The sequence below is a fragment of the Eurosta solidaginis genome, chromosome 1, assembly GCF_040869045.1.
Source record: "Eurosta solidaginis isolate ZX-2024a chromosome 1, ASM4086904v1, whole genome shotgun sequence".
In the NCBI taxonomy this organism is placed as follows: domain Eukaryota; kingdom Metazoa; phylum Arthropoda; class Insecta; order Diptera; family Tephritidae; genus Eurosta; species Eurosta solidaginis.
This window is the reverse complement of record NC_090319.1, coordinates 332,265,258-332,290,484: the sequence shown is the minus strand read 5'-3', so window position 1 is coordinate 332,290,484 and position 25,227 is coordinate 332,265,258. Positions and strand designations below refer to the sequence as shown.

General features: G+C 38.0%; 1 protein-coding gene across 8 annotated transcripts in view; it reads left to right on the top strand.

Annotated features, from left to right (window-relative positions):
- The first annotated feature begins 3,428 nt into the window (after positions 1-3,428).
- The window catches only part of plum, a 251,400-nt gene continuing 229,601 nt past the window's right edge, over positions 3,429-25,227 (top strand). For 2 of the 8 annotated variants that reach the window (XM_067762201.1, XM_067762208.1), the window contains exon 1: positions 3,429-3,564. The gene's annotated coding sequence lies outside the window, so the exon portion shown is untranslated. The other 6 variants (XM_067762206.1, XM_067762204.1, XM_067762205.1 and 3 more) reach the window with 5 other exon arrangements.

The following is a 25,227-nucleotide window of genomic DNA, read 5'->3' as shown; positions in this document are numbered from 1 at the left end:
CTTTGATTCCAGTTTTCTTAAAGTATTGGGCTTCCTCAAATAGTTCGAAGTATGAACAACCGCCTCTGCTCATTGGAGCAACTCAATGAAAGCTTTCGGCTCTCTGTATTGTAATTTGGAAGCATGTATGCATTGATTTATGTAAACAGCCACTTGCTGTTTGTATCAGTGCTTTGTCAAGGCCTCTTGTTTGCGGGTTTTTAGTCGGCTCTCATCTGAATATATGGAGCTCTCAATACATCAACAATTATGCTTGCTATTTTAATATGAATTTGTCGGTTGTACATTGCACTGTAGTATATAGACTGACTGTGTTCATAGTGTCACCAGACCTAAAATATACAATCACTCCTGAGCAAATAATAGCGACTTTATAGGACCTATCCTACTTGCTAGTCATACATCTGAGAGCTGTGTCATCCTTAATAATTACTTACTTATTTGGCGCGAAACCGTTTAAACGGCTATGACCGTTTAACAAGTCACTTCTTCTTCGAGTCAACTGGGGCCAATTAGTCACACCAAGGGAAATTAAACCGTTTTCTACCAGGTCCTCTCAGCGGAGTGGTGGCCACCCTGTCCAACTGCTTCCACAGGCGGGTTCCGAGGGGGTTCGTATATAGGCAGCTCATTTTCGTGCTGTCCAAAACGGCTTTAAGGCGAAGAGTTGTTGTGTGTAAATTCTTTTTCCAAGATTTGGCTCATTGCGAAAATCTGGTCGAAAATCAGCCGATTAACGGCGGTCTTCAATCTTTCGCTCAATAGGCATGATAGGACCTTATATGCGATATTAGGAGAGCTGACTCTGCGATATTTGGCGCAATCCAATCGTCGGACTTGCACTCGATCGACCATATTTTGCAAAAAAGCTGATGCAAGCGCCTTACCAAACCCTCGCCGCCGTATTTAAATAGCTCCGCGAGCAATCCATCAGCGACCGCGGCTTTGTTTTTTAATCTGGATATTGCTATTCTGACTTGGTCATAATCGGGTGGGGGGAACATTAATTCCATCATCATCGATTGAGGGATCGGGCTCATCATCCCAGTGCTGTATATCGCCGTCTCCATTTAGGATAGCAGAGAAGTGTTAGCTCAATAATCTATTTACTTACTTTATCGACGTTTAGTCATTTAAAAGGTCGTTCTTGTCGCTGCTTCGCTGAGCTAACTGGCTATAATCAACACATAAAGAAAATTCAAATTGTTTTCTATCTGGTTCCAAATGCGGGTTTCGATAAGAAGCTTTCTGGGCCTAAGCATTATCTTTTATTCTAATTTTGTCCCAACTCACTGGACTTTGTTGATGTCTTCATAAATTTTCTTTTTTACTCACCGTTGCTATTGAGCAAACGTCCGCTAATCGTGGGAACATTGCGAAAACCGCCTCATCTGGTTTTGACGACTCACTCCAAAGTAGGATTTGTTAGCAAGAGTGGTAAGGTTCAATCAGCGGGTTCACGGTGGGCTTAAATCAGCAAACATATTCCAATAGGCCGGAGTTAATTAACACAGTGAACATTTTTTGTTCTGCAAGACATTAAAAATTAATTAAATGCAATGCGGGATAGCCTCCGAAAATATTTTAAGCCGAGCTTCTCTTCCAATTTGCGACTTGCTCTTATTAATTTTTCCTACAAATTATCGGGACGGGTCCTACATGTTTTGCGCCGATTGCGAACGGCATCCGCAAGGCAGATGAGTTTTCACTGGAAAGCTTTTTATGGCAGAAACACACTCGTAGTGCTTGCGATTTAAAATTTTTGATTATGCTTTGTCCGGGGAGTAAACCCACGGTCTTCGGTGTGGTAGGCGAAGCACACTACCACCACACCGCGGCGGCAAGACATTAGCCGGGTTAAAAATTAGGATGTTCTGCAAGGCCTAGGAGTTTTGCAATTCCTTTAAGGAGTGGGGAATTTTGAATTACATGTTGCATTCCTTGCAATGTAATTGGAAACATTAAAAAAAAAATTACAATCCCTTTCGAAGGTATTGGGGCAGAAATTACATTTAGGTTAGGTTGAACTGGCCGGACCATGATGACCTCACATAGACTGAATGAGTCCGTAGTGTTACCAGAAGTTTGTTTTAACGACCAAACTGAAAACCCCTATCAAAAACCAGGACCTATGTTATAAAATAACGCCGTCCTCTTAGCAAATACTAGAAGCTTCCTAGGACTTAAGCCACTTGCTGCTTCTAGATCTGACAGCTGTATCACTCCTAATAGCTGGAGTCTTAGCCTGGTAAGCGCAGGGCGAAATTACATTTAAACAAGGTATTTTTTTTTTCAATTACAAACAGAAAATTCTTGTACTCGAACCCCAAAAAAACGAAATTATTACTTTTGGTATTTTTCTAAAAGGAATTGTAATGTCAATTCCTTCCCTGAGCAAAGGCATCGATTAGTTCCTCCAAGTACTTTAAAGCCCGGTTTTCAGTGCGAGTTTTAAACTCCACTGCCACTTCGTGCGATATAATAAAACTTTATTGCTCATCTCAGCTCAAGCGGCCAAAGTGGCGGATCTGAACCCTAGTCAACTTTAACTGGAGTTCAAACTTGCACTGAAAACCCGGTCCTTAATTTAATACATCCGCATGTAATACAACCGAATTTTGCATTCTCATGATTTAAACGCCTTAAAGCCCCGACACATAAGCAGTTTTTCATACAGATGAGTTTAACACAAGCTTATGCATTATCAGTAGATTGCACGTATTTTTCTAGGGAACGGTAGATTGAGCGACACTGGCGCCATCTGATATGGAAAATAGCCAACTCCCAAATTTTGTTGCAAGCAAATCATAAGAAGAAGAATTTTACATTTGCTTTGGCTAAGGGTGTTGGCACACATTGCAATTGTTTTTCCCACTGGTTGGTAAATTTTCTAACATTTTTCGTAGTTAAAAACTGCAATATAACAATCGAATTCGACACAAAATATGTTAGCAAGTATTTTTGTTGTATAGGGAGGATGTTTATAACAGTCCTTCGCGAAATTTTGCAGTGAATGGGCAAGGCGAAATAAACTTCAATTGCCAAGTCTGAAATTCCTTCATATTTACAAACGCCACATATTGGTTCATTGTGGCGATGTTATTGGAATGCATAAGCTTGTGTTAAACGCATCTATATGAAAAATGCCATTGTGCCGCGGCCTTTAAACATATTGCTCCACTGTGCAAAATTGCGACTTTCTGCTAGCACAAAATGCTTCCCCTCTCCACTACCAACCAAATACGAAAGAGCCAGCAAAAGCAACCGCACCCCAGATTTGCCGGTAAACAAAACAGCCAGAGAGTTTGCAAGCTTACTCTTAACAGCTTACAGAGAATAGCTAAAAACGCGAACGCTTAACAATTTCGAACACTAAAGTTTTATGCTATCTTCAGCTTTTTTCCATATTCAGTTCTACATTCGCTCAGAACGTGTTTGTATGCAACAACGATTTAGCGGAATAAAGAATACGCGTCGTATACGCTATAAGTGAACAAACGTGACTGTTGTGTGCGGGGGGGACAAAATAAAGCTAACCGGCCGGTGTGAATTTTGTAGGAGGAGGTATGTTAATGGTTTATGCGTTTTCTTTTCGTCGTAGTAGATTTAATGGGTTTGTAAACAAATAAATGCGTGTTTTGTTCGGTTAAAAAAAAAAGTTTAGTGTTTAAAAAGTAGATAATTTAAACAAATACATATGCAATTAATAAAGTGTATGTAATGTGAAAAAAAAAACAACACAAAAATGATTTGATGCGTAGCTTGAAGGAAGCTAAATCCAACAACAACCAAACGGAAATCAAACGAATGCACACGACGATCGGTTAGCGCCGCCGCACCGTGGCGCGAAGCGGCCAAAAGTCAAAAAAGTTCATCCATATATATTTTTATAAAACTTTGGCAAACGATGGGGAATACATCCATTAAATCATTTCGAACAGAATTTTTAATAGTAGACTTGCGCGCTTTTATCGGGATTTCCTTAAACCTGGAATTTTGTTAATTGGTAATTTTTTGCCACCTTTTTTTATGAAAAAGGTCACTGAAACAAACTTAAATTCAGAGCTTGTTAGTAAATGTAAATATCTCAAATGAGTTTTTTATTACCCATACATTCCAACCCTACTTTGTTATTTATTCATCGATCAGGTTACTTCTTATAAGTGGGAAAAATTATGTGAATTATTATTCGAAGTTAAAAGTTTAGAAGAGAATAAAAAAAAACTAATCCTAACTCCATCATATTTTTGGATATATTGTCACACGTAATGTTAGTTAAAAATTGAGACTAGTGAGAATGTGCGCTAAGTTGCGATATTTACACTTTTTTTTGTATAAGTTTGACACAAAGGGCAAAATTGAATTTAAATATATTAAAGGTATTGTTAAATTTCTAAATAGAAACACAAAAAAAATTATTATCTACTAATTCATGTTTTAATTGCAATCGAGGGCGGGATAAACGTTAGTAGCATGCATATTGAAGCCGAATAAGAACGTAAATGAGACTTCGTTTTAAAAGATTGCATTATATACTTTTTCCTAAAGCATTTTTATTTTTGTGGGCGTGTTTAAGGCTCGATCTCTACGAAATTTTACTTGTTGCCTTTTCAGGTTAGCACAAATATATGTACCAAGTTTCATTAAAATCGCTGCAGTTTTATTTTTATCGCCCACTAGTGTAGGGGGAGTGGCAGTCGTTCAATTTTGATTATATTTAAATTTTACTTTATCTACAGTAAGTGTAGGCTCCATGATGAACTACCCTGCAAAAATCGCGAGTACTCCATGCATGCATGTATGGAGTACTCGCTATGGACCAAGCGAGTGCTCCAAAATTAACCACAATTCATACAAAAAATATGGTCTAATTAACATTGCGATGTCCTAGGACCGGACCATATACTCCAGCTCCGCATTACATCAGAGTAATCCATGGAGTACCCACAGTCCAATAAACATCGTGTAGTGGTTACAATCGTTAAAAACGAGCAATGATCGGCTTACAATGTGTTCGTGTAGAAACATGAGTTGGTCCATCGCTGCATTACAGTGGAGTAGAATGGTAAGTACTCCGGTGGACCACATGGTCCAACGATTTTTGCAGGATACAGCGAATTGCAGCAAGTAGTTTTGGCCGTGCTTATATGAGATAGCGACACTGTGCGTCGCTGCCCTAAAGTGAGTTTATATGGGAAAAGCAATTTTGTAAGAATTTTGCTTTTGTAATTTACTTATGCAAAAAACTTTGCCGAATTTGCTAAAAATAATCAAATTTCAAGGGCTTCAGCTAGCTTTTGGCAAGAAGAAAAGTAACGAAAAAGATAAACGAAAAGTATAAATTACGAACACGACCGCAAATCGTCGTCGTTCAAGCACAGCTAAAGTCTATTACGCGCCAGCGTCAGCAGCGCTGTTCGCTTCACTATTCAATTCATTTTATACGAGTATATTTAACTTGCAAAATTGCAAAAAAAACAACAACAAAAGACAAAGTTATAAAAAATGCCAAAAAAATTGTATATAAAAATTTAGGCTTGTAATGGGAAAAGTAAATACACAGAAAAATGAAATGCAAAGTAAAAAAGAAATGTTTGCTAATAAATCCAATAGAAGGAATGTTGACGTACACACATACACTCACATACCCAGTGATTCGTTTACACGAGTGTTTTATTAAAACGGAAATAAAGTAAAATGTTTGTAGCAGCCAGCCATAACAGCTGAAAAGCCGGCGATGGTGCGTTTGAAGTGCAAGTGAAGCGAAGAAGAATAAGGCAAAGTAGGTTTTTGTTTGTGTAGGTGGGTGGGAATAATAATAAAGAAGAAAACGATTAATTGATATTTGCGCATGTACATATGCCAAATAAATTATTCATACATATGTACCTATGTATGTATGTACAATAAATTACTTAATTAGAGTAGAGTACCAAGTACAAAATAGTTTTCATATTTAAAAGCAAACCGGGTATGGGTTGAAAACTGTTTCTCGTGGTTTCAATATGTATATACATATGTACATATTTCAAGTTCAAACTACTGCGATGTAGGTAGCACCTCCTAATAGGTATGCATATTTGCAAAAAGTAACAGCGATTCATAACAAGAATTTCGTGTTTGATTTCCCATCAAAGAGGAATCTAAAAGAAAAAAATACACAAAAATCCGATTGAAGACACAAAATAATCAAAAAGGATAAAAGGAAGTGCCCAAAAAAAGCAGCGCGCTGCTACCGGCAGTGCAAGAATACAAACACATGCATAGGCGTATACACAAATATACATATACATACCTTTCAGTGCGTAGACAGGGGAATTTCAAGGGGTTCTTGACCTCACTAATAGAAACGTCAAAGACTGATACTGATACTTTGCTTTGCGAGATTATCACCTTAATTACCACCTGGTTGCCTATATATGGGGTATTGCATCCCATTTCGACCAATTTTGAACCCGACCCTTTAGAATTGGCTGAAAGTTTTTCTTCTTTTTCTAGCTTACGAAAGACGTTTTTCAGAATTTTTTAAAATTTTTTCATCCAACTCAAAAAAAGTTATGAATTTTTAAAAAACACCGTTTTGTTTTCAAAATGCTATAACTTTTTCAAAAATTGACCGTTTGGGATCTTTTTTTTTTTTAAATTTATTTTTAAATGTACTTTTCGGAAAAAATACAAAAAAATTATTCAAGTTTTTTTTTCAATTAAATAAAAAAAAAACAAAAAATATCGGCCCACTCCGGGATTAGTGGGGATGATTGCAGAATTGATTGAAGTTTTTTATGAGAAAAAAAATGGCGAAATTCGAAAAATCTCGAAAAACTGAAAAATTACAAAAAAAAAAACTTAAACATTTTTTTTGTATTTTTTCCGAAAAGTACATTTAAAAACAAATTATAAAAAAAAAAAAAAGATCCAAAAGGGTCAATTTTTGCAAAAGGTGTTTTTTTAAAAATTCATAACTTTTTTTGAGTTGGATGAAAAAATTTGAAAAAATTCTGAAAAACGTCTTTCGTAAGCTAGAAAAAGAAGAAAAACTTTCAGCCAATTCTAAAGGGGTCGGGTTCAAAATTGGTCGAAATGGGATGGAATACCCCATATATAAATGTTAACGTGACTGCGGTCGGCGCAGTTTTCCTCCAGTATTTCTGCTGCTATGGTCACGCCTGCGTCTGCCGCATGAAAGACACTTTGATGATGTGCCGGCTTGTACGATCTGTTTAATACTGGAACGGCACAGTAAACCATAGGACATTCCGGTTTCAACGACGCGCACGCGTATCCTATCTCCCGACATTTCCGCGAACTTGCCCCCACCATTCCACCTCTACTATGGCTCCAAGATCTCCACCAAAGCACAGGCACTCATACTTTTTAAAGCAATGTAGCATAAAAATTTATTTTTAAAATAGATTGTGAGCACAAATCTATTAAAGGATTAAAAAATTTTCAAATAGCTACCCACTCCCTTGAGCGGACATCTCTATTGGGCCGACAAAAGCTGATTGACGTCCAAGGGGGGTTTCACTATAATCAGTTGCGATTTCAAACTCTAGTAGCCATAATCATAGGTTGTAGGTTAATTAAGGTTGAACTGGCCGATCAATGAAGACCTCGCATTAACTCAATATCTTCATAGTGTTAACAGAAATTTTTTGACGACCAAACGGGAAAACCACAATTAGGTACCAGGACTTATGTTATAAAATAACTTCGTTCTCGTGGAAAAAGCAAGACGTTTCCTAGGGCCTGGCTTAATCGCGCCCTCGAGATCTGGCAATTTTGGCGACCTTATAACACGAACACAAGATGTGCTCCGTTTCTTCCTACCGCCCGCACTTCCGACATTTGCTGTTACTGACGTGGCATAATTTATATGACGCCAGAAAGCAATGCCCAGTTAGTATGCCCATCGTGAGCCTTAAGTATTTCGAGATATGATAAACTTTGTTAGCTCAGCGCTTCTTTCCAAGCCTCTTTTGTTTCTTCCCAAGCGAATTGAAACGTCTACCGTCGATTCATTGAGTGCAGCCCTCTCCATTGTCAACTCATCGGTCTTTATCGGCCATAGCCGTAAGTTAAAGAAAGAGGAATATCGATTTAATAATTAATCTAGTGGCTAAGAATGCTTTTAACTTTGCGAATTGGATGAAAATAATGACTATACTACGAGAATTTGGAACACCTGCTTACTTGTGCAGAATAACTGGCAGATATTTTAAAAACGGATTGTTGTCTGAACATATGAGCGACCAAGAAGCACACAATCACCGGACGCGTCCTATGGCAAAGGCCATGGAAAGCATTGTATCACTGTCTGCTAAAGAATGGCTTTCCAGGAGACGCACAAATTGTCCGCTATACACATAAATAACATCGTAGTTGAACCGGTGGTCAAGAAACTGGATCTGGTCCAAGAGTGAAAAAATGATGCCGTATGAACAAAGAAGGAATGGCTGACGAATATGGAACTGGATATAGATAGCATTAACACAGATATGTGTTAGATAAGTTTAAGGCGGGCTGTGGATGAGTCCTAACCATCGGTGATTTATAACTTAAATTATTTAGGAGTAAGCTTTGACTCAAAGTTGCCTTTCAAGGAGAGCTTTAGAGTGATTATAGAGAAAGGTCATAGGGTTACTAACACGGGAGGTCTAGACGAAGCTTTCCGTCAGTAATTGTTCATCCGTAACAGCTCGATAATATTATATTCAGCACAAGTGTGGCACGGATCTAAACAGACCCAACAAGAGGATATACCAATAGCCTCCAGACAAACAAAGAACGGGGTCCCACGGTGCGAGTTTTGTTTTATCTCGGAAAATCCCAGTATATCTGCTGTGAAATGGCTCATCTGTATAAACTTGATATCGAGCGACGATTGATGATGCCAAGAAAAGCGTGAGGTCACGAAGAAATGTTAAGTGGAGAACGATGGGAGGAATCAAGAATACGGCGTTGGCATATCACGTTGGTACGAAATAAAGCGAAATGCTACGAGCGGAAGAACGGCGACCTAAATTTCCATCTCAAGCAGATATTGAACGGGAAAGTGGACATACGTACAGGGATAAGGTATAGAAAGATCAGTTCAGTTCAAACTGTCCTCAAACATAACGGACAACGCAGAACACGTTATGTTTTATTATCCTCGTTTTCACAACGAAGACTCACTATGCGCAGAGTTTTTGAAGAGGAACCTTCCACGAGCAGTTTAGTTCCCCTAATGTGAAACAACACGTGACATAATGCCAAACAACGGTCTCACAGGGTGGGAACACATGATTAGGATGAGCCTGGTTTCACTGGGCGCCCTCAGATGATGAAACAGAGAATGAAGAAGAGATAACTGGTATGATGAGGAATGTCGAATTGTATGTAAATGAAAGCATTATCGTGACGTGAAGGGGAAAGAGGGAGACCCCTACTTTGGTAAAAAAACGTGAATGCGAGGAGTTTCAGATATTGGCCGATAAAAATAATGCCAGAAGACTATAAGAAAAGGACAGACTGGAAATAGCAACTGGGTTTACCGAAGTACAGAGCGCGCATAAGCTCTGGAGGGAACACTTCTCCTCATTGTCGATATCCAATATTTGACGAAGTGAGAACAAGGAGCCGTTTAATGATGATCTGTATGAGCTTTACGTAGGATATGAGCGTAGTGCAACTAATAAGAGCACAAAAGGCTTTGCTGGATAGATCCTGTTATGAAAATGAAAGAAGCGGTACCGACTCAGAAAATATTGTTATCGGCGACCGTATTTCTAAGCAGAGGACGAGTGAGACCTCCATTGAGATGGGATAGAAAGGCAGATGAACTCTTGGTGTTTCCAATTGGCAAAAAAAAGTTTAATCAATCCTCTGTTAGGGCCAGTTCAAATAGGATTATGTGCTTAGTTAGCAATGGTACTGCCTGCTGAGGCTTTCACAAAACTAGCTTACTTCCATGATAAGTATGTATTAGAGATATACGCCGCTGATAAACGCCGCCGCCGATTAGGGTCGTTTTTCGCACGCCGCCGCCGAATGTGAAAAATATCGGCGCGGCGGCGGCGGCGGCGTCCGGCGCGTTACTATAATTTCTACTCGTTTAATGTCGAAAATTGGTCGGATATGGTCGAAAGTGGTGTCAACGGATGCGCATCACTGCCAGTTATAAGAAACTAATTGCGGAATTTAAATCTTTCTAATTGTTCACAAGTTAATTTAAAAAAACAGACGCTTTCGATGTCAGCTTAACACGGACTTTGCATCACCCAATTCACCAAGTTATTAAAACAAAACACTAATAGAAAAGTTATATATCTAATAAATTTATATGCTCACTTTGCATATTTTTTTTTTCAAAAAATTAATAATGAACAATGAATTCAAATAAAATGACCCAAGGCGAACATGTTTTCAAATTGTCCTCAAGTTGCTAAAAAAAGCAAATTAACCAAAAAAGGTGCCGATTTAAAAAAAATGTATATTGCGATTGGCTGAAAGAATAAGCGAAATCAGTGACGCAAAATCCTTTAGTAGGTTCTAGGGGCATACACACTCCTTTGAAATGATTCTTACCTCATACTTAAGTTGAGGATATATGTACGTATAAGGGTTTGAAAAATCAATTGGGCTTACATGCAAACATCTGTTATCTATTTGCGAAACTATACAATAGGGTCTGAAATCTTAATTTTGATTTTCACACTTAATCCTTCAACACCCAAGTCTCCCGGTTTGAGATTTCCTAAAGTTGGCGGCCCTATCCAAAGCTAGTCCCTTGGAGTGATTCACATTGATTATAGCTTATCAACCAAGTCAATCACCTACACGTTACGGCTCCTATTACAAATGTGAATATGTAGGCACATATATTTACCAGGTGAGGCTTTGACCTTCACAAGAACACTCAAAGTGGTGAAGGAAAAGCTTTCCCAAGACAGTCGAACTAAGGACCGTGTGTTCTACTACCCTAACGTAGTGGACAGTCGACCTTGTCTGAAAACTGAAGCTACGCGGTCATCCATAATTAGCTCTTATATCATAAGGCCGGAAAACAGAAGTTAACATCTTTCAACTTAAAATCGGTCGACTTTCATTCAAAAATATCGTTTTGATTTAACGAAGACTATTGAAACCAATGTTGTGAATACAAACGTCTGCAAACTTTGGTCTACATTTTAAAAATTTTATCCAGGGTCCTTGTAAAATTTTAATTATGTAGATGCGCCGAAGATTATACGATTTTCACCCATTACGCAATGACATCCACTTAGACTGCTTATGATTTCGAGGGCGGCATCTTTGGCCGAATAGTCACTCCCTAACGTTTCAAGGTGTTTCTCTGGTGTAGCTCGGCAGCATAGCGCAACAAAAGCATCCGTTGGAAAGTCTTTGGAGCTACACCTAGATGTTTCTCTGGTGTAGCTCGGCAGCATAGCGCAACAAAAGCATCCGTTGGAAAGTCTTTGGAGCTACACCTAGAGCTTTTAGGAAAGTGACGTCAACGAAGGTATGAGTTCGAAGTCGCAGTCCTATAGCTTCTGTGCTGGTATATGGTGTGAAGGTCAGGAGGCGTGGTAGAGACTGGTGGTCGGGATTGCTACTGTTCGCACATCGGGAATAGCTCTTAAAAACAGCCGAAACAACTGGAGGCGCCCTGTACCACGAGAGTCATGAGTATTAAAAGACCATTAGTAGCAACCGTAAGTCGCCTTTGTGCGTGGCCGCCAAGGAGCCACAAATGATTTAAAGGAATTGTGTTCGCGACGATCATTAGGAGTTAACCCTAGGTGAAACTACGCATTGCACGAGATATACAGACAAAAGTGTGACTATTTTATGTATCTCTATTTCTTTTCAGCCGACGCAGTAGTACCAATTCCAAAAACCGGGGTTAGGTTCGAAGCCTCTCTGGAGTAAGCGAATGAGGGACAATCCCTCAGCAAGGAGCTACTCCTGAAAATGTTTGAATGGTCTGCGAGATCTTGAGGCAAAAACCCCGGATCTTTCCGAAATGGCCAACACGTTGATTTCCTTAAATACGTACAAACAAAACCTTTCCTAAATATTATTTTTTTAAATAGAAAAATCAAGCTTTTTAAAGTAAGAGCACCGGCGTAAGCCGGCGCGCCGCCCACGCCGCCGCCGCCGATAAAGTTATCGGCGTAAACCTCTAGTATGTATGTATGTATGTAAGTACATATGTATAATGTCGGTTAAAGTCCCCTAAGAAGAATTTCATGGCTACGGGGCTGCATACATTCATATGTATGTAGGTAGGAGTTCGATAGAGCGCTGCTAGCCGAAAAGGATGTGCGTGCCGAAAAATAAGACGCAATAACAATAAAATACTCAAAACAGAGCACGCAGTGTTGTTGAAAAGCAAAGTACGAGTATTTTGTAAAAGCACGAAATTGAAATATAATAAGTTTGCATATACATACATACTTGGACATATATACATATGTATATATAAGTATGAACATATGTGTTGAAAATCTCTGAAATCTGAGTTCCTGTTAAACAAAGAAAAAGTTACATGGAACTACTACTACATAAACCTAAAAAAATAATACTAACTACCATAGTACGAAGGGTGACCCTGCAGGAGGTCTTTCTAAAAGTCTTTCTAGGCAGTAAGTTATCGTGGAAGCTCAACGTGGAGGAGAGAGCGAAGAAAGCTTCAACGACACTTTATGCATGTAATAGAACGCTGGGATGTACGTGGGGTCTATCGCTTTCTCTCTCTCTCTCATTGCATATTTCCAGCAATTTTAAGGCATATCTTATATATACTAAGGAGTCCTGCACTGTTTACCATTCTGACATTCTACCTGTAGACTTGGCGGCAAAGAACATAGCGAGGGAGGAGGGTTTTTCGGGCGAAAGTAGTAGACGTAACCAAAGCAGCAGAAAACTGGAAGAAAAAGGCTTAAACTGCAACCGCGTCAACTCTTATATTGAAAGCCAAGCACGCAATTATATCGCATATCACTTGATATAAAAATGTGATAGTGTGTAAGCAATCTCTGGAAAGAATCGGGATAAAAAGAAACATACATCTATATTGAGCACCATAAAGGAATAGATGGGAATGAAGAAGCGGAGCTAGCAAAAAAGGGCGCAACCCTTGAAATTTGCTCCGTAGACATCCCGATTGGACTAGATTAAGAAAAGGTGAGAGTTGCACATAATCGGATAAGCGGGAAAGGCGTGGACCCAGGCACGGGGCTGTAAAATGTCGAAGATCATGTGTGGATCTTACAACTCTAATTTTTGCTATTGTGACGAATATTAGTAACACTAAGTGATACTCACATCACTAATCTGATACTAAGTAGATAAAGCCACAATAACAATAAAGCAAGCTGCCACACTTGTATGTACGTAAACAAATTAATCATCATGTACACACATGCATACAAGCAGCAGGGAGATACTAACAAACGCATGTCATCATTAGCTACTACTTCGCTCACATATACACACGCATATGGTTACACACTACAAATACACGCCCGTATGGCTGGTGACGAGGTAGAGGATTCTAGAAGAAGAAGCGTCTAGACATTTGGGTTGAGAGTATAAAAACAGAAGAAGCTGAGTAGTCCGTATTCAGTTTAAGCAAGCTATTGGTTGTGAAGTATATGTGTTATTGTGAAGTACTTTCAAAGTAGTCTAATAAAGACCATTTTACATTATTGAATATTGGAGTTATATATTCAACAGTTTAGCGATACGAACGTTAGTAGAAGGTTGCAAATAAGCGGAATTTCCCTAAAGTCGTGACACTATCATTGAGGAATTTAGACTGAGGACAGGTATTCTGACCGGATACGACGTCACATGCGTTAAAATTGTGCTCGTGCCCTGCGCTTGCCAGGCTGAGACTCCAGCTACTAGAATTGATACAGCTGTCAGATCTAGCAGAAGCAAGTGGCATAGGCCCAAAAGGAATTTATTATTTGCCAAGAGGATAGAGTTATTTCACAATATAGGCACTGATTTTTAAAGGGATTTTCAGTTTGGTCGTAAAACAAACTTCTGGTAACACTATGGACTCATTAAGCCTATGTGAGGTCCTGACGACTCAACTCAATAACCTAACTACCATAGTCAAAGTGGAAGTTGCGTGTATTGCATTTGTTTAGAATTACATATCTTATACCTAGTTATACATATGCAAGTAAAGCTGAAAAACGGAAACTCAATATTTAAATTAATAATTCGTTTTCCTTTACTTCGTGTCCCTCTACATGCGCTTTTGTTTAACATTTGTCAAGATCATCACCAATCGCCAAAAAAGCTCCTCAAACCATTAATTACAAAAAGACGATACAAAGTTGTTATAGGGTGCCTTGTGGAAATAAAACAAATTGAGGAAAAAAAATGTTTCGCAGTAGGAAATGCAGTCTTTATAGTTGAAACCTATTGGTACAGTCATAGTTTTGTTAATACATATGTACATAAATATACGAGGTATGTTCAAAAAGTATAGCGAATTTCGATTTTTTTGTGGCATTATGTTGGTACTCATGTCTCTCACTTATGCCGACGAGCGCGACCATTTTGAAATGGGATTCAAGGGGTTGTGTAGCGCAATATATAGCTTCTCCAACCTAATTGTCAACCTCACCTTCGAGCGGCGAATCCCGTTTCACTAACAGACGAGGCTCTGGCGACCCCAAGCTCCTCATGGAACTTGGGGGTGGGGAGGGAGGGATGGCCTGAAGGTTTAATGTGGCCATATAAATCGTTCCCGAGATGGTCGGGCCAGCACCTTATTGGTGTTGTGTTACCGGAGCGTATCGGATCTGTATCCGACAAAGGACCATCACATCGATAACACTCCCCAAAGCCTTCGGGGAGTAACCTAATCGCTACAACAACAACAACAACAACAACCATTTTGAATGTTCACTTAATTGTTGACAGCTGCTTTGCTTGCACGTGTTTTGGCTCGTCTTTGATTTTTCCTATTAAAAAAAAATTGATCAAAGAACCTGTATAAAATTTTGTGTGAAAAACGAAATTAAGTGCGGAGTAACGTTTATCGGTGGTACAAAATGTTCTCAGAAGGCCGAGAAGATGTGAACGACGAAGAGCGTGCCGGACGCCCGAGCACTTTAGCAACAGACGAAAAAATTGATGAAGTGAAGAAAATGGTATTGGCCAATCGTCGAATCACCATTAGAGAAGTTGCTGAGGGCCTAGACATGTCGATTGGCTCGTGCTATTCGCCGCGAAATTCGTACCAAAATTACTCAATTTCGACGCGACTTTTTGGCCAAAAACAACACACTAATGATGCCGAAGCCACCGCATTTCCCAGATCTGGCCCCCTGTGAATTTTTCTTGTTCCCTAAACTGAAGAGGCCCATGAAAGGACGACGCTACGCTACGATTGACGAGATAAAGACGGCATCGAAGGAGGCACAAGATAAAAAAAAAGATTTTTTGAAGTGCTTCGAAGATTGCAAAAACCGTTGGTACAAGTGTATAGAAGGGGACAAAATAGATACTCATAAATAAATAAATAATTTTTGAAAAAACACAAAATTCGCGAAGCTTTTGGAACACACCTCGTATGTATATGTATGTAGACATGTTTTAAAAAAATGTACAGAAGTAGTAAATGTCTTCTGTTGTACATTTGTTGGTAATCTATAAAGGCTGCAGTAACGTCGCTGGAATGATAATCAAAGTGCTAATAGAAAGCAAACCAACAGTTAACTGAATTTCATTAACCAAATTGATGGGATATAAATAGGAAAACACTTCTCCAATAACTTCCAATTAGCATAGATTTCTTGAAGTTTTCTGTCATCAAACATCGATCCATCCGTGCATAACGTAGTTCCGATATGAGATTCCCTTCGAATTTTCTTACAACCTTAATATATCCCGTCATGTCTCCGATCTTAAGCTCAGATATATTTTGAAGTCTTCAGATAACCGATGGAGTTTGCCTAATTGTCTTATCGGCGCTCTATAAAATAATTTTCGCAGAATTTGTTTCATGAACGCCCTATCTAACGCCATTATATATTGAATTTATGCTCAGATTTGTTCTTCAAACAAATGAAAGAGGACGTTTCACAAAATTTTTCTGAGAGAGGGCGTTTCCTAAACGGTATGCGAGATTGGATGATACTCCACTCAGAAATTGATATACGGCTGCTAAAAATGGCGTTGAGCTCTGTATGAGTTCGGAAGGACCTCTCCGAGCTATTCCAAGATGGAACAGCAGCTGAACTAAATGGCATAGGAAAAATCTAGTACACAAAACTTAAACTTAAGCTATGCTTTCGTTAAAAGGGATAGGGAGAAAAAAAAAATGTATATTTGGTGAAAAAGTGGATGAGCCAGCTAAACAAAGCGCATCCTTGATGTTGTTGTTTTTGTAGTGATAAAGACACTCCCCGATGGTCTATCGATGTTATCGGTGCATCCTTCGAAGCTCGTATCGTAGATGCACCAATCGGATTGGGTGACATTAATAGAAGGTAAGAGTTGCAAATGATCGACCAAACAGGAAAGACCTGGTCTCAAGCGCGGGCCTGAAAAGTGTCGAAGATCATGTGCAGCTCTTAAAACCTTACTTTTAGTAAGTTACTCTTATCACTGAAAAGAGTGGACTGTAGGTTCTTCATGAGAATTTACCTGTTATTGCCTTCTGACGTCAGCAGCAGTAGGAAAGCCAGCATATGGGACCTAGAAGAAGCAAGTAGCATAGGTCCTATAAGGAGTTCAAGCTTTATAGCTTCATAGCTTCCGCAACCCAACTATCAACCTCACCTACGAGGGTGATCCTGTTACAAATATGAATTTTTCATACATTATTAAGTAGGCTAGGCGTTATGGCCTAAAAAGTTCAATGTGGTCATATTAAATCGTTCTCGAAATGGTCGGGCTAGCCCCTTAATGGTGCTTGTTACAGGAACGTACCGGATCTATGTATATCCGGCGAAGAACCTTCAGCATAGGGTTTTTCAGGTTGGTCGTTGAGTAAACTTTTAGTAACAATATGAACTCATTCAGTGTATGTGAGGTCCCCATGTACCGGCCGGTTCAACCTAATTGCTCTGAGTGTATGGTATATCTCGACCGTCTTAGTTCAGAAAAGCCCTGTTTTCGTAAGTTCCTCTGCTTGTATGTTGCTCTCAACGTTCTTGTAATCGAAAACACATATGAACGTGATGTTTGACAAGTTTGACTATCGGGGAGAGTTTTTATCATTAAAACCAAAGACTGCGCTCCCATTCTTGCAGCAGGACGAAGCACACTATCAAGGAAGACACAAGTCATTTCTGGCTCAACTTCTTTCTGGATACTGTAATAGGTTAAACGCTTACTTGTTCAGAGTCAATCCCGACACATGTAATGTATGTCTTGGGGCCGTTTGTGTTTTACGACCCGTGATCGAAATCCATTTTCTAAACCTCAATAGTTCCAAAATAGTGAAGCAGATTAGTGAGATATTTGTGCTAGCTGCAATGCGTACACATTGGATCCATAGTTTATAATAATTTTTATAAATAGCCTGACAGTTTCATATTTATGGATTGAGTGAAAATGGCTTTCGATATCTTCTTTTCAATTGTTATGCGAAAGCTACGCTTCTAAAACCAACTTCCCTATGGTCCACCCCTGTTGAAACTGCTAGGTTCCTTGGACTCCCGTTAGAAGACTTTAATGACAATTTGTCAGTGGTCGCACCCATGAGAACCTTATGTCAATGCCTAAGGGGAGCCAAGGGTGCTTTTCTGCTGCCAAAGTCCATATACATTAGGGTGGGCCGATTTGTATGCACGAAAATTAACCGATATCGCGCTATCGATTTTTCGATAGGATTTGGACTCAGGAAAAAAATGTTCCACTACGCATAGCAAAAAAAAATTATTTTCGAGCCTACGAAATTTATTTTTTTTTTTACTTTTTTCGACTTTGATTTTTAAGGTTTTTTTTTAGAGTTGTCACGAATATTCGGCAACTATTCGGTATTCGGCCACTTTTTTGCTATTCAAATCATGTAAAAAGGCACGTTATATTACTCAAAATTATGTATTTATTTCCGAATTACAACACTTTAGTATTTAAAATTCATCAGTGGTAAGTTATGATGGATAAAAAAACAAGCTTTTCAGCATTTTTGGGTAGCAAACGATTACGCTTTTCATCGCAAATGTTACCAGCCTCAGAATAATATAATAATAAATAACCTCTCACTATACACGCTACTTCCAGGAGAAGAAAGATAAACTTTAGCAAATTTCGAAAGGTTTGGGTATTGTTTTTCGTTTACTAACCACCACTTGTAAGGATCGGCCTTCCGATCTAGGCGAATAAAAATCCAACTCGTTTGCGACAGCTTTCTTCTCCACGTCCTCCTCATCATTAGCATTTCGCATATTATCTGTAGCGACTTCCTCAAAGCAGTTCCAGAAACTGTCGTGTATTTCAGTAGTCCTATCATTTTCATTCAAGTTTCTTTTCTTATGAACTGGGGAAGAATCGTCATCGGTACTACTAGATTCATCACAACTAAGATTCATCATAACTAACTCGCCCCGACAAGCATGTATTTCGTGCCGAATATTCGGCGCTTCGGCCGACAGCGTTGCCGAATATTACGTATTCGGTATTCGGCCAATTCACTATTCGTGGGATCTCTAGTTTTCTTCATGACCTACTAAAAAAATTTTCATATGGATACCCTGTCCGAATCCAAAATATTTTTTTTTATTTTGAAAAAACTGTTATCGCCAACGTTTTAAGCCGACATTTTTGGGGCGGACAGGGCATACATGACAATTTTACTATCAAATTTTTTTTCCTGAGCCCAAATCCTATCGAAAAATCGATGGCGCGATATCGGTTAATAAATCGACCCAGTCTAATATTCATAAATCAGTTTATTTCAAGTTCTCAATCGCTATTCTAGAAACGTCTGGGTGGTTTGCTTTCAAGAAACCCAACGCCAATATTTGGGAACTCAAACCGCATGCCATCTAAACGAAGCAACAAAACAACACCTACAGACCAGGCCACTGTGTATGTATGTACATCACGTAATATATTGAACAAATAGGTGCTATTTCACTTTAGTACCAAGGCCAAGAAACAAAGAATATACCAAAATATTCGCAAGAATTCGAAAATCAACAATTATGCGAACGCGCTTCCTTAAAAAAAAAAACTGGTAATAAAAGAACCCCAAAAGCTTTAGTCAAAGCAGGAACCGCGACACAACGATATTGACAACATAAAATAGAAAAATATGGTAAATCCATACATACATATATGAATGTATGTACATATGTGCATAAGTATGAAAGAAAACAAAGTAGAATTAATAAAAAACAAGTAAGGACGGGACTGTTCTCGGCTGTGCCCTTTCATGAATGGGGCTGAACAATTATCTTATCCCATTCGTAATCTCCAAATAATGCGCTGTATAAAATAAGAAATATATAGTGAACATATGCACATGCCTAAACGATTTTAAGATAAATATAAACAAAACAAAAAACCCCCTTATCTGAACGATCGGTTGTATGGGATATATATTATATATAGCTCTGATCGAAATAATTTTAACAGGAAATCTTCTATGATATATTAGAATAAATATCACCAAGTTTAACGTTTTTATATTGCAAATTAAGGGAGAAATTGCAAAAAATCTTTCTATCTGAACGATCGGTTGTATGGGATATAACTATACTATAGCTCCGATCAAAGTGATTTTTTCAGGATATCTTCTATGATATATTAGAATATATATCACCGAGTTTCACGTTTATACTTTCTAAATTGGCGCAGGAATGACCAAAATCGTCTTATCTGAACGATCGGTTGTATGGGAGATATATGTTATAGTGGTCCGATTCTACCGGATTCGACAAATGTTTAATATAATACAAAAATACATCCTTGTGCCAAATTTCATTGAGATATCTCAAAATTTGAGGGACTAGTTTGCGTTCAAACAGACAGACGGACGGACAGACGGACGTGGCTATATCAACTCAGTTCGTCGCCCTGATCAATTCGGTATACTTAATGGTGAGTCTATCTTCTATATTTCTCAACGTTACAAACATCGGACCAAAGTTAATATACCATTTCATGTTCATGAAAGGTATAATAAACATAAAAATCTGCACAAAAAAAAAACATTAGAAATGAAGAGGGTCCCCAAAAAACAACCACAACAGCAACCAAAAACAAATTGAAATACCAGCCAACCAACAGCAACAATTGACGCAATGCATACAAATTTTGCCAGAGCAGCAATAACACAAAGTACAATAACAAAATACATAGTACACATAAACAAAACTGTGTATAAAAACATTATGATCAAAAAAGCTCCAGAGTTTGAGAAAAAAAATGCAAAAAAATTAAATATGAAAATAGCAACCACAATATGCGAGCAACAGTCGCACGGTGGGGTGTTTGATTAATCTAGCTGGCCAAAAGTCGACTTTTTAAAATATTATACCCTTCTAACCTAAACACTTGTTCACTTGTTTAGCCTTAATCAAATCTAGTTACATTTTCTTTTAGGACAGGTAAATGTGTTTTTAATTCATATGTTAGATTTTTTATACCGCATGTTTTAACTGAGTTATTCTACTTGTAATACTATTACTTTTCAATATCAAAATTTTTAAAAGATATATCTTTTTTTCATGGCATATCATGTCAGTAATTTTTCGGCAATACATACGCTTGTGTTTGCTTCAAAGTTTAATACCAAAAACGGCTGCGTATACCCGCGATTTTTTGAGTGGTTATCAATTTTGTAAGAGACTGATACCCTTATTGGCAAAAGGTGGCAACCTTGTGAAAACATCCTCAGTGGCAATACCTAGGTGAAAAGTCTTAAAATGTAATACTATATTGATGTACTAAATTTGTTTCAAATTGGTTAAGCCGTTTCCGAGATGGTAGTGGATTTACAAAGAAATATAAAAAAGGTGAGGTAGCAACCCTAAGTGGCAACCCTTCCTAAAAATGTCAATAGAATTGCGGAGTAAAATACTTGTCGTTTGATACCCATATTGACATATTTCCTCATGTAATGCCAAAAAAAAGCCCCTGGTCCATCCGAAATCGGGGGCCCGATACATAGTAATTCTGCGCGGAACACCGTGAATTTATTGTCAAACATTTCCTTTCATAACAATGAAGTGAAACAACCACTTTTTGAACAGAAATAACTGCTGTTTTAATTTTGGCCAGCGAGATTGATCAAATATCCCACCGTGAGTCGTAGAGTCAAAACAGAACAGAAATAAAAAAAAACCAAGAAATCAAATATACCATATCAGTGTCGTCCAGTGTATTTTTATTTTGGGAGAAACCCCAAGTCTTGGTTTTTGAATTTGGTCCAAATATTTTGGTATCCTTAACAGTGTGAGATATGCTTACAAATTGGCTCTTACAGTTATTCAAAACCATGATTAAACTTAATTCCGATTAATTAACTTAGAGCAAATTGGTGCAGTAAAGCGTTGAGACACACGTCTTGACCTTCAATCTAACATCTTTAGTGCCAGTCCGATATCAATGCAATTGCGCTAAGCGAATCTACGGCACTGCTCAGAGCTTCAATCTCGGTATTAGCGCAGTAACGCAACTTATTTCAGCATTACAAAGTCTGAGCTACCACGGGGATCTCGTACCCTTATTAAACTGGCTTGCGTTGTACTTCAAGGCTCTATCCATTGGAGTACTTGTACATAACATTGATTGTCATCGAACTGACCGACTTTCCGTAAATTCACAAATTAATTACGATTAGCGAGATAATTCTGGTTTTCGTATGCAGATGCCAGGTACTTAGTGTACTACCTCCAGTGGTATGCAATGAGAAATTTCGTGACGCACATCGACAATGAATCGGACTCAGAAGAGTCGATTACTTAAAAAAATTACATACCCGCGTCTTACAAAACCAAAAAAATCTCTCCAACAGAACTAAAACTTAACGTACATACAACATGTAAAAGCACCAGAAAATTTATCAATAGATGCTGAAACCCGACTTCGGAAGGTTAGGAAAACTTTTTCGGATATACTGTAGAAAGGAGGTGACTAGTAGGGAAAAGTTTCACGAAAGCTTTATGAGCATTGTTGTTAACGGCAAGTATCGAAGGATGTTTATTGACGTCCCAAGAGCTTCACCCCATTTGTTATGTTATGCGAATGGATAAAAACGCTTAGCTCAGAAATATTCGAGTTACAATACAATTTCCGGAGTTTGGAAATATCCTACTGCCAAGTGATTCAATAAATTCGGAAGACATCGCAAAAGTCAACCATACCACACATCTTACAGACTATTATGGAGTTCTGTTTCGCTCGCGACTAAAAAAATCTGGACCTGAACGAAAAAAAACATATACAGCAAAAAGTATTGAAAACTGGATGCCCAGAATCATCACTGACTCAATCTATAACCACTCTATTCAGAACAAAGGCAAAGCCTGAATAAATAAAAATATCCCCGTTGATTGCCCTAAATATTCAGGCGACTGCCAACCACCATTACATCTGTCTTTTTATAACGCCTATCCTAGTAAGTACTTCGTGATCTGATATCTGATCCACTCCTATAAGCCATAGCCTTAAGTAAGCACGCACCGGACCGTTTCTTTCTGCAGCTCATACTTCCCCTATCCTTTTACCCAGTAGTGTTTGAGGAAAAAGCAAATAGAGTTATTTGCATCCCGAGCTGTACTGTAAGTACTACGATGAGTCGGTAATACATAATACAGCCGTTTGAGCTTAAGATGAACCGCTACAAAAACAACAACAAAATGAACTGGTGAGTTTTTAATGACGTCCAAGGCAGCCGCTGTGCTGTGGTTGTAGCATGCTCCGCCTACCACACCGAAGATTCGAGGCAGTGATTTGGCAAACAGCGAAAATGTTTTTCAAGAAAAGAAGGTCGATATATTGACCAATCCAATTTAGGTATTTAAAAACCAGAGAACTTTCAAACTAATCCACCAAACCAAGAAAGTTGTACTTGCATAGGCAGGTATGCTTAAGATCAGTCAGAAGCGCAAAGGGTACACTGTTAGTCTTTCTCCAGCATGCGCCTGCTTTATTTTTCCTAGCTTTATTTTTCCAAGCTTCCTCTTTTATTTTTAATTTGGTTATGTTTTTTATATTTCCTACAATTTTTTATTGTTCAATTACCTATGTATGTATATTGTTTTCGTTTTTTATTCATTCAAAACGAAAAGCTTTCAAAATAAAAATTAATAAAAAACAAGTAAGGAAGGCTAATTTCGGGTGTAACCGAACATTATATACTCAGCGTGAGCTTCAATTGTACATTTCATTTCAGATAAATTACTTTTCTACATAACACGTGGCACCGCCCATTTAAAAAAATGTCTCCCCATTTCCTCTTACAATAAAACTTGATAAGTTAATAAGTTGATTCAAAACTATTTTTTGCTAAGTTATAGTTTATTATTCTAGTCTACGACCCTTTTAAACTTGTTTTATATAAAAGTGGGCGTTGTCTTCAACCGATCCCGTCCATTTTTACTAGAAATATTTACTGCTATAGGGAAAATTTGTTTACCTAATTTTATTACGATCCGTTAATTTTTCTTCGAGTTATGGCTCCCGAAACACAGAAAATTGCTTAGTCGTAAAAGGGGCGGTGCCACGCCCATTTTTTAAATTTAATTTTTTTCCTTTTTATTGTTATAAATCCATGATCCATAAATGAAGTACCATTGATATAAAGCTCTTTTTTGCAAAGATATAGCTTATTTTATTCGTCCACGACCCTTTTAAAAATCTTTTATATAAAAGTGGGCGTGGTCCTTAACCGATTTCGTTAATTTTTCTTCAAAGTATTCCCTATAGTAAAGGCAACCTCTCTGCCGAAGTTTGTTACGACAGGTTTAACGGTTTTTGATTTATGATTAATAATATTTGTAAAATTGATTTTATTACAAGTGGGCGGTGCTACGCCCATTTTAAATATTTTTTTCAGATTCTTATCAAGAGTCTCAATATCAGTCCACACGTCAAATTTCAACATTCTAGGTGTATTATTTACTAAATAATTAGGTTTTTTGTGTTTTTCAACACATGTCAAATGTTATATATATAAAAAGTGGGTGTGGTTGTCATCCGATTTCGCTCATTTTCAATACAAATCTATTCTGGGTCCAGATAAGCTCGTGTACAATATTTGGTATATATATCTCAATATTTGCTCAAGTTATCGTGTTAACGGGCAGACGGACGGACGGACGGACGGACATGGCTCAATCAATTTTTTTTTTTTCGAAACTGATGATTTTGATATATGTAAGTCTATATCTATCTCACTTCCTTCATACCTGTACAACCAACCGTTATCCAATCAAAGTTAATGTACTCTGTGTGCAAAGCACGCTGAGTATAAAAATGAAATTGATCATGCCACGGCTACAACAACAGCAAAAGCAGTGTCAATCAGAACAACCAACACACAGGATTGAGCAAATAAAAAAAAAATGAGACCAAAATTATATGTAAGCAAATTTTTGGAGAATTCAATAAAAGGAAATATGCACTATGAGACTATGTACATACATAGATATGTATGTACATTAGGGTGGGTCGATTTGTACGGACGCAAGTTAACCGATATCGCGCCATCGATTTTTCGATGGGATTTGGGTTCAGGAAAAAAAGTTCCACTACGCATACCCAAAAAATAATAATTTTCGAGCCTGCGAAATTTAATTTTTTTTGGCTTTTTCGACTTTGATTTTTAAGGTTTTTTTTCATGACCCACTAAACAAATTTTCATATGGAAAAAAAATTTTATATGGAAAATTTTGCAATTGAATGAAAATTTTTTAGTAGGTCATAAGAAAACCTTAAAAATTAAATTCGAAAAAAATTAAAAAAAAATGAGATTTCGCAGGCTCGGGTATGCAGTGTGAAACTTTTTTTCTTGGGCCTAAATACTATCGAAAAATCGATGGCGCGATATCGGTTAATAAATCGACCCACCCTAATGTGCATATTTACAAATACAGTGGTGATTGTATACCCAATCAGAATTTCCTGGATAGTTCCGTCAATTTGGATATGCTGATATCGACGGCTGAGGGTAATATAACGCTACCTTGGCTGACGTTTCGAAAACGACCTATATCAGAAAACTTTTGAAAACGCCCTGTTACAGAATTTGTTTCAAGAACG